Raw genomic sequence first — 13,281 nt, forward strand, 5'->3', positions numbered from 1 at the left:
TTTCTTTTATAACTGAAAGTTTGTACCTCTTAATGCCCTTCACTTATTTTGTCCCACCCCCACCCCCCTCCCAGCTCTGGTAGTCAACAGCTTGTTTCCTGTATCTATGAGTCTGTTTCTGTTCTGTTTTTGTTCATTTTTTTTGTTTTTTATAGTCCACACATAAGTGAAATCGTACAGTATTTGTCTTTCTGTCTGACTTGCTTCCGTTAGCATAATACCCTCTAGGTGCATCTGCATTGTTGCAAATGACGAGATTTCGTTCTTTTTTATGGCTGAGTAATACTCCACTGTGTGTACATACCACCTCTTTGTCCATTCATCTATCGATAGACACTTGGGTTGCTCCCATGTTTTTGCTGTTGTAAATAATGCTGCCGTGAAAACAGGGGTACATATATCCTTCAGATGGGTGTTTTCTTTGGATAAATATCCAGAAGTGGAATTGCTGGATTTTTTTTGAGAAATCTCCATACCGTTTTCCATAGTGGCTACACCAATTTACATTCCGACTAACAGTGCATGAGGGTTCCCTTTTCTCTGCATCCTCGCCAACACTTTTTCTTTTTTTTTTTTTTGCCTTTTTTGATAATAACCTATCTGACAGTGAGGCACTATCTCATTGTGGTTTTGCTTTGCATTTCCCTGATGGTGAGTGATGTTGAGCATCTTTTCACTGCCTGTTTGTCACCTTCAAGTCTTCTACCCATTTTTAAAAACAGGATTGTCTGGGTTTTTTGTTTTTATGTTGTATAAATTCTTTACACATTTTGGATACTAACTCCTTTTGGATGTATGATACGCAAACATCTTCTCACATTTAGTCAGTCGTCTTTTTGTTTTGTTGGTTTCCCTTACTGTGCAGGAGGTTTTTAATTCGATGTAATTTCATTTGTTTACTTTAGTTCGAGTTGCCCTTGCCAAAGCAGATGTAGAGGGGTGGTGCCTGGGTGGCTCAGTCAGTAAAGCATCCGACTTCGGCTCAGGTCATGATCTCACAGTTCGTGGGTTCAAGCCTCACAGCAGGCTCTGTGCTGACAGTTAGGAGCCTAGAGCCTGCTTCTGATTCTGTGTCTCCCTCTCTTACTGCCCCTTCCCCGCTCATGCTCTGTCTCTGTCTCAAAAATAAATAAAACATTAAAAAAGAAAAGAAAAGAGCAGAAGTAGGGGGCGCCTGACTAGCTCAGATGGTGGAGCATGGGACTCTTGATCTCAGGGTTGTGGGTTCAAGTCCCATGTTGGGTGTATTGATTACTTAAGAATAAATCTTTTTTTAATTATTTTTTAAAGTTTACTGGGGTGCCTGGGTGGCTCAGTCAGTTAAGCGTCCGACTTCAGCTCAGGTCATGATCTCATGGTTCGTGAGTTCGAGCCCCGTGTCAGGCTCTGTGCTGACAGCTCAGAGCCTGGAGCCTGTTTCGGATTCTGTGTCTCCCTCTCTCTCTGCCCCTCTCCCATTCATGCTCTGTCTCTCTCTGTCTTAAAAATAAATAAACATTTAAAAAAAATTTTTTTAAATAAAGTTTACTTATTTATTTTGAGAGAGAGAGAAAGTGCATGGGAGGAGGGGCAGAGAGAGAGGAGAGAGAGAATTCCAAACAGGCTTTGAGTGCCGTCAGCGGAAAGCCTGATGTGGGGCTCGAACCCACGTACCAGGAGATCATGACCTGAGCTGAAACCAAGAATCCGATGCTTAACTGACTGAGCCACCCAGGTCCCCCCAAAATAAAATCTTTTTAGAAAAAGCAGAAGTAAAAAAAGGGATTCTCTGAGGTTGTGTGTGTCTATTGTGGATAAACAATAAAATCAATTCGAGGCAGTGTGTGCAGTGGTGATTCATTCTGGAGAGCAGGATTTGTTGAGGAAAGTTTGTATGCAAGGGAAGCACAGGGTAGAGAAGGCTGTCCACTGAGGACATAAAAAGAAAAAAGAGAATGGGGCACCTGGGTGGCTCAGTTGGTTGAGCATCCGACTTCCGCTCAGGTCATGATCCAGCAGTTTGTGAGTTCGAGCCCCGCATCGGGCTCTGTGCTGACAGCTCAGAGGCTGGAGTCTGCTTCAGATTCTGTGTCTCCCTCTCTCTCTGCCCCTTCCTGGTCATGCTCTGTCTCTCAAAAATGAATAAACGTTAAAAAAATTTAAAAAGGAAAAAAGAGAAGTTGGGGCAGGAAAAAAATAGGAAGGTGCATACACATGCACATCTGGCTTCCTCAGGGGCCAAATGATTAAACAAAAAAGGCTGATCCCATTTGTAGGAAAGACTTTTTAGCCTTTGAGTTTATGGCTTTATATCAAGCTGGTCCAACTTACAAGACACAAAGGAAAAGGCGAAATAACAATCATTCTTTAGAATCAAGATTGCTGAGGTAAAAATATTACCAAGGAAGGTCTCTGTCCATTGCAGCAGATTTAAACAGGTTAACTGTCAAAATGGAAAAGTTCAAAGGCGTAAATATTAGTGTATGGTGTCAGAATTAGGGTAGTGGTTACCTTGGGGAGTAACTGGGGGGAGGGGTACCAAAGAAGGGCTTTCTGGGGTGACGGCAGGGTTCTAGTTCCCAACCTGGAGACTCCGTGTGTATGCAGGTGTGAAACTTCATCCAACTGTACTCTTATGATTTGTATATATTTATGTATGTATGTTATACTTCAACAAAAAAATTTACTCAAAATGCCTACTTCAAGGCGTTTCATTGCCTTGGTAATTCATTGGTAGTTGAATCTATATAAAAGAAGAAGCAATTTCAAAGCTATCCCTACTTTTCTTTAAAGAAGGTGCCTTTAGCTCCTTCTATCAGCATCTATTAGTATAGATACTAATAATTAAGAGAAAGAGTGCCTATTCATGAATTGAGTGTTTTGAGCTTCCCAAGAGATGAGAAACTAGCCTCACATAATTAAAGGAAGTATGGGGTTACCCGTACTCTAGTTGGCCAAAGCCAACTGGGTAGAGAAAAGTCTAGTCCTCTGCAGGTCAAGGGGTCAGCTAGCCTGTACTTTCCTAATTGTTTTCTTCTCTGGTATTATTAAAGGCCTAATTGGGCTGCTGGTAAACAATGAATACAGATTAGTGGTCATTAACCAGGGAGGTGGATCGCCTCAGCAGGTAGTTTCTGCTGGTTTTACTTGCAGTCGATTGATCATCAGGGATGACCAGGCTATGACTGTAGCTGCCCTACAGCCATGTTCTCACTCTAAGGGAAATACTCTTCCCTCTACCCCCACCCCCATCCCCACCCCCACTTGCGGGATGAAGATGGCAAACACAACACAGGGACACAGAGGCCCCACAGTACTGAACAGGCTTTCAGATGTGACTGCAGCCCTCTTCCCTTAGCTCTTCCATCCAGGGCCCTCCTCCACTGACCTAAGTGGCAGTGCTAGGGCAGCTATTAGCTCCTAAAGCCTTCCCTGTCAGGCGTACCCCTTTACCTTGTTTTCTCCAATCTTTTTTTTTTTTTAATGTTTGTTTATTTTTGAGAGACAGAGTGCGGGCAGCGGAGGGGCAGAGAGAAAGGGAGACACAGAATCCGAAGCAAGCTCCAGGCTCTGAGCTGTCAGCGCAGAGGCTGATGATTGATGCAGGGCTCGAACTCACGAACCGTGAGATCATGACCTGAGCCAAAGTTGGACGCCTAACTGACTGAGCCATCCAGGCGCCCCACTCCAGTCTTAAAAGTTGGCAGAAGTGACAAGTAACTCCTCTTTATGGAAAAAAAAAAAAAAGAAACTCTAAAAGGATTTTTATTATTTTCATACTGAAAATATGTTGCAGCATTACATGGGGTGGGACTTTCCAGGGAAGTTTATCAGCATTCCGTAAAAACACACACCCACTTCGACACGGCAGATGCCCCTCTGTCCCCATGAAACGGCGATTCTGTGCAAGATTCCATGAGTAAGAAGGAGCTCTGGTGGTCTTACAAAGTTTGAAAACAGAGGCTCCAGCAGCTCAGGGGTGGTGAAAGTGGCAATGTCCAGCTGGCCCCGCTCGGCGAAGGCTGCGCTGTCCCCACAAACGCCCAGGTGCTCCCCAGCACAGCCTCTGCTGAGATGCCCAGAGGAAAAGGCTGTGCAGCTCTAGAAGCAGTAAAGGGAGAGTTCGAGGCCAGATAGACCAGACGTCGTCCGAACGTTCTCATGTACAGACTAAAGGGACTAAGTACGGACTAAAAGGGAAAAGGGGAGCAAAAGGGAAATAAGTCAAAGTAACCAACCAAGAAATTAAAGACCCCCCAGGCAGTAAACAGAGAAGCTAAAGTCGGGACAGGTCAGCCTCTGATGAAGCAGGAGAGAAAGCCGCCAAATCTGCTTGACATGATCCGAGTCTCATCAATTGCCCTTTTTGCACAATCCAGAGGAATTGTATTTTATAAATGAAACTACTTTATAAAAAATTTTGTTAATGTTTATTTATTTTTGAGAGAGACAGAGACAGAGTGTGAGCAGGGGAGGGGCAGAGAGAGAGGGAGACACGAATCCGAAGTAGGCTCCATGCTCTGAGCTGTCAGCACAGAGCCCGACGCCAGGTTCGAGCTCACGAACTGCGAGATCGTGACCTGAGCCAAAGTGCAACACTCAACCGACTGAGCCACCCAGGCACTCCTAAATGAAGCTACTTTATAAATGAAAGATGTTAATAGTACTACAAATACACTTTGAAGAAGTAGAAAACACGGGGCGCCTGGGTGGCTCAGTCGGTTAAGTGTCCCACCTCTTGATTTGGGCTCAGGTCATGATCTCATAGTTCATGAGTTCGAGCCCCATATTGGGCTCTGTGCTGAGCATGCAGCCTGCTTGAGGTTGAGATTCTCTCTCTCTCTACCTACCTATTTCTCTCTCTGCTCCACCCCTGCTCGCTCTCTCTCTCTCTCTCTCTCTCAAAATAAATAAACTTAAAAAAAAAAAAAGAAGTAGGGGGCACCTGGGTGGCTTAGTCGGTTGAGCGACCGACTTCGGCTCAGATCATGATCTCACAGCTCGTGGGTTCGAGCCCCGCATCGGGCTCTGTGCTGACAGCTCAGAGCCTGGAGCCTGCTTCAGGTTCTGTGTCTCCCTCTCTCTGCCCCTAACCCACTCGCATTCTGTTTCTGTCTCTCTCAAAAATAAATAAACATTAAAAAAAATTGAAAATTCATTCTATGCCTTAAAAAACATTTTTTTGATAAGTATAAATCCCTTTTTTAAGAAGTGAGTTCATGGGCTCATTGTTTCTTTTTCAGTACAACTAGAAATCAATAAAATATCAAATTCAGGGAGGCTTTGACCATAGGCTGGGAGGCGGAGGAGTATGTTAGCAGTTTTTAATCCTGTAACAAGAAACATACCAAATGGCAATTTGAAGTCATCATCATGCATTTAACTTGTTATAAACATCTGATACTACCTAACTTTTTATCTTTTAGTGGAATTATGTATAAAAATGCTTCCTGATCTGGGCTTCTCTTGACAGACTCGGGTGTTCTCGGTGACATCTTTGTTCTCAGGTAGCTCGGCTTTTCCTAATAACTTTGTTAATGTGTTGGGAAAGATTGGAAATTTTTGAAAATGTAATGTAAATGATATGAAGTCATGAATTTGTAGGATTTTAGACCTAACAGATTATCAATCCTTTTTTTTTTTTACGTTTATTTATTTACTTTGAAAGAGACAGAGAACACTTGAGTGGGAGAGGGACAGAAGGAGAGGGAAAGAGGGAGAATCCCAAGCAGACTCTGCACTCGGTCAGTGTACAGAGGCTGATGCCTGGCTCAAATTCACAAAACCGTGAAATCATGACCTGAACCGAAATCAAGAGTCTGACGCTCAACCAACTGAGCCACCAAGCGGCCCCAAAGCTTTTTTTTAAGTTTATTTATTTTGAGAGAGAGAGAGAGAGAGCGAGCAGGGGAGGGGCAGAGAGAGAGAGGGAGAGAGAATCCCAAGCAGGCTCTATGCTGTGAGTGGGTCATGATCCCACAAATGGTGAAATCATGACCTAAGCCAAAATCAAGAGTCAGATGGTTAAGCAGCTGAGCAACCCAGGTGCCTCGAGATTATCAACGCTTTAAGATAATCATATTTGAGAGCCTCTATTTTTTTCCAAATTTACTGAAATATAACCAACGTATAACATTCTGTCAGTTTAAGGTATACAGTGCAGTGATTTGATACACATATATATTGTGAAATGATTACCATGATAGGGTTAGCTAACAACTCCATCACCTCCCATAATTACCTTTGTGTGTGTGTGTGTGTGTGTGTGTGGTGAGAATATTTAACATCTGCTCTTAGTAGATTTAAAGTATATAACTTAGTATCTTAGTAACTTTAGTAACTTAGTAACTTTAGTATTTTATTTAGTAACTTTTACTAACTTAGTAACTTTAGTATTTTATTTAGTAACTTTTAGTAACTTAGTAACTCTTAGTAACTTTAAAGTATATAGCATAGTATCGCGAACTGTGGCCACCAGGCTGTACATTAGAGCTCCAGAACCTATTCATCTTATAACTGGAAATTTGTGCCCTTTGACTTACATTTCCCTCACCCCCAGGCCCTGGGCAATCACCATTCTGTTCTCTGTTTCTATGAGTTCAGCTTTTTATATACCACATATAGGTGAGATCACATAGTATTTGTCCTTTTCTGACTCATTTTACTTAGCATAATGCCCTCAAGGGATTTTAAGAGCCTCTTCTTAAGAACAATTTGTCCCCAAATTTTAAGCTGGAAAGTCAATTGAATCACTATCTGGGGGGGAAAAAAACTGCAATTACATAGCTTTTTACATATTTTTGGAAAGATTTTATTTTTTAAGTAATCTCTACACCCAACATGAGTTTGAACTTACAACCCCAAGACCAAGATTCACATGCTCTACTGACTGAGCCAGCCAGGCATCTCTACCTTTTTCTAGTTTCAGTACTTATGCTAAGAACTATATGCAAGTTGATCATCAGGTTTATGCACTGATCACCAAATAAAAACCAGTAAAACATCAAGTGAGGAAGAAAGAAAGTCTGAAAAAAGTAGAGTGGTAGCCATCATCAGCAGGTGGACAGGGGCTCCTGACCCGGAAAGGTTATGTGACTTGTCTGATGTTGTGTTGCTAATGTTTTATAGCAAACCAAGACCTGAACTAGGCCTTAAGTTTCCTTCATGCCTTAGCTCAGTGCAGTGTCCAAACCTCACATGGCCTCCTGAAGGCAAGTCATTGTCCTAGGGCCACACCCAGCTTGCAAACCAAAAACAGCCAGAAAGGGGTCCAAATCTAGATGTTTCCAACTCACTAGTTTGCTTATATTTACGATTTTTTTTTTTTTTTTAGCATTTATTTTTGAGACAGAGAGACAGCATGAGCGGGGAGGGGCAGAGAGAGAGGGAGACAGAATCTGAAGCAGGCTCCAGGCTCTGAGCTGTCAGCACAGAGCCTGACGTGGGGCTCGAACCCACAAACCATAAGATCATGACCTGAGCAAAGTTGGACACTTGACCAACTGAGCCACCCAGGCGCCCCTATAGTTAGGATTCTTAATGCTCACTGGGTATCAGTCCATGTGAAAGAGCTTTGAAAAAAATACAGTTGCCAGATTCCTTTCCCAGAGATTCTGACTCATGTGCTTTGGGGTGGGGCCCAGGCATTTTATTTTTTAAAAACTCCCCCCAGGTGGTTCTAATGTGTAGCCAGTTAGATGAAAATCACTGTTTGTGGCACTGGTTCCCACCCCTGGTACACATCAGAATCATCCGGTGGAGCTCTGAAAGCCACCTGCCTGAACTTCACCTTCAGAGATGCTGGTGCACCTGGTCTGGGATGCAGCCTCGCACAAAAGCTTCCAGGGTGATTCTAACATCTAGCCAGGGACGAGACCCATTCCTCATGGGCTCCCCAGCCATTCATCACCGGCCTAAGTTGTCTCCCAGGGAGGATTTTAGGGCCCTGATCATTGCCATTCTTAAAATTCCAGCGCTATCAATGCTCAATAAATGCTTGTTGATAGAATTGCCTAATGAGGAGCAGAGTTAATGGACCAGTTAGAAGAAAAGGGCAAGCTTATGAAATAATGAGCATTTAGTATGCTAATGTCCTGAGGGTAGCTTATGCAGTCAGATAGGCAAATACTATGAGAATATGCAGATTATCCTACAAATGCATAGTAGAGGTTACTATCCTAAGCCTGGAATATCCTTATCCCCAAGGATATTTCAAGAATGGGAATAAGTAAATTATACCTCCCTTAACGAATTCCTGCCACAAACAGAATCACTCTTTACTGAGTCTAAAAGCAATCTTGGCACAAGCCTCTGCAGAGCAGGCTAATTCTGTTACCGAGTGTTGTGCCTAGATGAGAACCCAGATGTGTTTTCATGGAGGATAAGACCCATCAGTGTGAATTCATACCAGTAAGAAGAGCTCTTTTCCTGAATGGATTTGAGGACCCAAAGAGAGAAAAATGATTTTCACTCTGAACGTGATTTAACAAGAACGTTAAGTGAACACGTAGGGATAGCAAAGCTGTCTATTCGGCATAATCCCACATTTGTAATAAACGTAGCTAGGAAGAGATTTAACCAAATAGTAACATTGTCTTTGGGTAGTGGGATTACAGTGGCTTTTACTTTATCCTTTATACTGTTCTATGTTTTCTAAATTTTCATCAGGTGCATGTATTCCTTTTTGAACAAAGGAATCAGTCGCTGGTCTATGGCCCTGGTTCCCATCCTGGGGACACACTAGAATCAGTGTGTGGGGAACTTTAAAAATTATCATGGGGCGCCTGGGTGGCTCAGTTGGTTGGGCAACTGACTTCGGCTCAGGTCATGATCTCACAGATCATGAGTTCGAGCCCCACGTCAGGCTCTGTGCTGACAGCTCAGAGCCTGGAGCCTGCTTCAGTTTCTGTGCCTCCCTCTTTCTCTGCCCCTCCCCTGCTCACACTCTGTGTCTCTCTGTCTCTCAATAATAAATAAAGGTTAAAAAAAATTTAAAAATTATCTGCCCGAGTTCCATCTTTTTAAGAATTTAAAAGACTTGAGACCCATATTAAGAATCTGATTGTGTTCTCAGGGGTGCCTGGGGGGGCGCAGTTAAGCGTCCAACTTCAGATCAGGTCATGATCTCGCAGTCCGTGAGTTCGAGCCCCACGTTGGGCTCCGTGCTGACAGCCCAGAGCCTGGAGCCTGCTTCCAATTCTGTCTCCATCTCCCTCTCTCTCTGCCCCTCCCCTGTTAGCGCTCTGTCTCTGTCTCTCTCAGAAATAAATAAACATTAAAAATAATAATAAAAAAATAAAAGAATAATCCAATTGTGTTCAAGCTTGGGAATGATCACTGAAGGGTTTTCTAAACCTGTCAGTACGTAGGTGAGGAGGAACAGGTTTGTCCTGCAATTTGAAAATTCAGCAGGTCTGGCTGGGCTTTCCTAAGCAGTTGGAGATTTTGCAATCGCAGTGATGTGCTGGCCAGGCTCAGCAAAGTTGGTATCAGACAGGGGAATAACGAAGATGAAGTTCCCAATAACCAGGCAGTCTATCCATTCATTGCCAATTCTGACAAGCTAGGAATGCGCTAAACACTCCAGATTGGATTGGTACTGCTGATTGATAATGTGAAGCACACAGAGATATAAGGAGACCATGCTCACAAAGATTTGTGGACTAGTATCCCTAGATATTGACACTTGGCCACGACAGTTGGAAATCAGATGCAAATAACATATGGTTTGCAAATCAGAAGATGCAAAATGAGATGTGGATGAGCCTTTCAGAGAAATTTGAGCCCTGAGTTTATGTGCTTGGTTTATCTATCTGCTTGCTAAGTGCAGTGAATAAAATGGGCAACAAAACCTCAAATCCAGAGCGAGTTTCTCTTACCTTCGGGAACAAGGTTCTCTTTCCTCAGAAACCTCTCATAGCAGCCATCTATAGACTACTTTTTAAAAACCCTGATGCTCAGTTTCCTTTTTCCTGTCCATTTCTTTCACCTCTTTTCAGGCTATTCTGTTGCTTCACACAAATATTCTTCATTCAGTACTTTCCCAAAACAAAACTCTTTCTCTTGATGTCTTCCACCCTAAATACCCCTCAGTACCCATCCCATTTCACTGCCATCGGGAAACCTTACAGTCAGAAAGTTTTATTTTCTGCCTAACTGGATGCCATCAATTACAAATTGAATTGTAAACAACTTGAGGGAAGGAATCTACTTATTCATCTGTATCCCTCCAAAAGCACATAACTCCAGGAGGCTATTGCACATTTGTTGAACAGGTGAATTTCAAAGAAAAATATTATAATGATATCATATGTTTATTTATATGGAGCCATTTTGATTTTTTAAATATTTTCTTTATTTTTGAGAGAGAGAGAGTGCGAGCGGACAGGTGCAGAGAGGAGAGAGAGAGAGAGAGAGAGAGAGAGAGAGAGAATCCACAAAGTAGGCTCCAGGCTCTGAGCTGTCAGCACAGAGCCCGACATGGGGCTCAAACCTGTGAACCATGAGATCATGACCTGAGCTGAAGTCAGACGCTTAACCGACTGAGCCATCCAGGCTCCCGTTATATGAAGCCATTTTAAAAGTACATGGAATTTGGCAGCTCAAATGGGGGCATCCCCAGAATTGTGAAATTGACATCTCTTGGAAATTTCTCAGAAATGCAGTATCTTAGCCTCCTGACTCTTCTCTCTCCTCTCTCCCCCCTACCCACACCCTAGCAAATCAGAATTTGAGTTTTAATAATAATCTCCAGACAATTCCTATAACATTTGAGTCTAAGAAACATTGGTCACTCAACCTTGGCCACACATTGGAATCTATGCAGACTCTCAAAATGCACGATGTTGGGGCACCTAGGTGGCTCAGTTGGTTAAGCATTGGACTTCGGCTCAGGTCGTGATCTCGTGGTTCATGAGTTTGAGACTCGCATTGGGATCTCTGCTGTCAGCACAGAGCCTGCTTTGGATCCTTTGTCCCCCTCTCTCTACCCCTCCCCTGCTCTTTCTCTCAAAAATAAATAAGCATTAAAAATATTTTTAAAAAATAAAAATAGGGGCGCCTGGGTGGCTCAGTCGGTTAAGCGTCTGACTTCAGCCAGGTCATGATCTCGCGGTCCGTGAGTTCGAGCCCCGCGTCAGGCTCTGGGCTGATGGCTCAGAGCCTGGAGCCTGTTTCCGATTCTGTGTCTCCCTCTCTCTCTGCCCCTCCCCCATTCATGCTCTGTCTCTCTCTGTCCCAAAAATAAATAAAAACGCTGAAAAAAAAATTAAAAAAAAATAAAAAATAAAAATAGGGGCGCCTGGGTGGCTCAGTCGGTTAAGGGACTGACTTTGGCTTAGGTCATGATCTCATGGTTCATTGGTTCGAGCTCCCCGTGCAAACATTCAGCACAGAGCCTGGAGCCTGCTTCGGATTCTGTGTCTCCTTCTCTTTCCACCCCTCCCCCACTCACGCTTTGTCTCACTGTCCCTCAAAAATAAATAAATGTAATAAATAAAAAATTTTAAATAAAAATACATGATGTCTGGCCACTTAAACTCCAGGATCCCTAAGATCCTGATTCAATCTAGGGTGGAGCTTGGAATTAGGATTCTTAAGAGTGCCCCCGGTGTCCAGTCAGAGACAAGAACCATTGTGAGTGCTCTTGCTGGAGCTTTCCCAAACTCCTGCAATATTTTGTAAGCCCAGACCCTCACCTACATAGTGATTTCTCTCTTTACAACTCAACCTTCCCATCAGATGGTATTGCTTTTCATCTTGCAAAACATACCTTGTGGTTTCATTTGTTAATAAATGTCTATTGTGCCCCTAGAATTTGTCAGCACAAAGCCTAATCTCAAACTTGCTATCACAGTGAATTATCTAAATTCTCTTTCTTGGGTTCTTTCTTTACTATCCTATTTTCTAATTTTGTAAGCATTCTCCAGTGCTACTGTAAGCATGGCTTATTATTTCCAGAGTGGAGGAAAAGAAAACTACCTTTGCCCAGTTTTAAAGCAACTTAGAGATTATTTTGAGTCACAGAGACACCATCAAAGGCTGATTATATTTAAAAGGAAATATAATGTTTATAATATTTAACCTCTATAATAAACATGCCAACGTTCCACTTTGTCATCCTCACTGTAACTGACAGCACCTCTAGAGGGCTTACGATGCCCCAGGGAACTGTGCTTTTCCTGTATTAACTATCTCAGTTAATCCACCCGACAACCCTACAAGGATTATTTTCGGGGTGAGAAAATAGCGGCACCAAGAAGTTCATAAAGTTGCCCAAGGTCACACAGTTTGTCATGACCTGAAGACAGGTCCTAAGGACAGGACTGAAATGCAGGCAGGCAGACACAGAACCTGCTTATACCCATGCTGCGTGTTCTCTTGAGGCTGGTGTTTCGGGAACATACAATGATGATGATGTGGTTTCAGATTCCAGAGCATGGGAGAGCCTTTTATTCTGTCGTGCTTTTCTGAAGATCATTTAGCACCTTTTTCCAAACCCTTTTCCCACTTTAATCTGTGGCCCATAAAGCTGTTTCCCACGTACAACGCACTGGGAGGTTTAAAAGGATTTCATGTTTGGACAAATTCCTTCTGAATGTTGAGCAAGATAAGAAACAAGTTCTGACTAATATAGTGAAGTCCTAAGTAAAGAAGTCTTGATGGTTTATGATGAAAATTTCCCTTCCTAACCAAGTCCACTTTTATTTTTTTATTTTATTTTATTTTTTAACATTTATTTATTCTCGAGACAGAGAGAGACAGAGCATGAATGGGGGAGGGGCAGAGAGAGAGGGAGACACAGAATCGGAAACAGGCTCCAAGCTCAGAGCCATCAGCCCAGAGCCTGACGCGGGGCTCGAACTCACGGACCGCGAGATCGTGACCTGAGATGAAGTCGGACACTCAACCGACTGAGCCACCCAGGCGCCCCCCAAGTCCACTTTTAAATGTTAATACCTCACTGAAGAAAAGAAGGTAAATAAATGTAATATGTATAGTGTCAGCTAGGAGATGATTTCTTTTCATCTTCTCTTGTTCTTTTTTTATTTATTTAAATTCAAGTGAGTTAACATACAGTATAGTGTTGGCTTCAGGAATAGAACCCATTGATTCTTCTCTTACATATGACACCCAGTGCTCATCCCGAAAAGTGCCCTCCTTCACGACCAACACCCATTTAACCCATTTCCTCACACCCCTGCCCTCCAGCAACCCTCAGTTGCTTATGATTTGCCTCCTTTTCTGTTTTTATATTATTTTTCCTTCCCTTCCCCTATGTTCATCTGTTGTGTTTCTCAAATT

This window comes from Prionailurus bengalensis, chromosome B2 (assembly GCF_016509475.1).
Source record: "Prionailurus bengalensis isolate Pbe53 chromosome B2, Fcat_Pben_1.1_paternal_pri, whole genome shotgun sequence".
Lineage (NCBI taxonomy): Eukaryota > Metazoa > Chordata > Mammalia > Carnivora > Felidae > Prionailurus > Prionailurus bengalensis.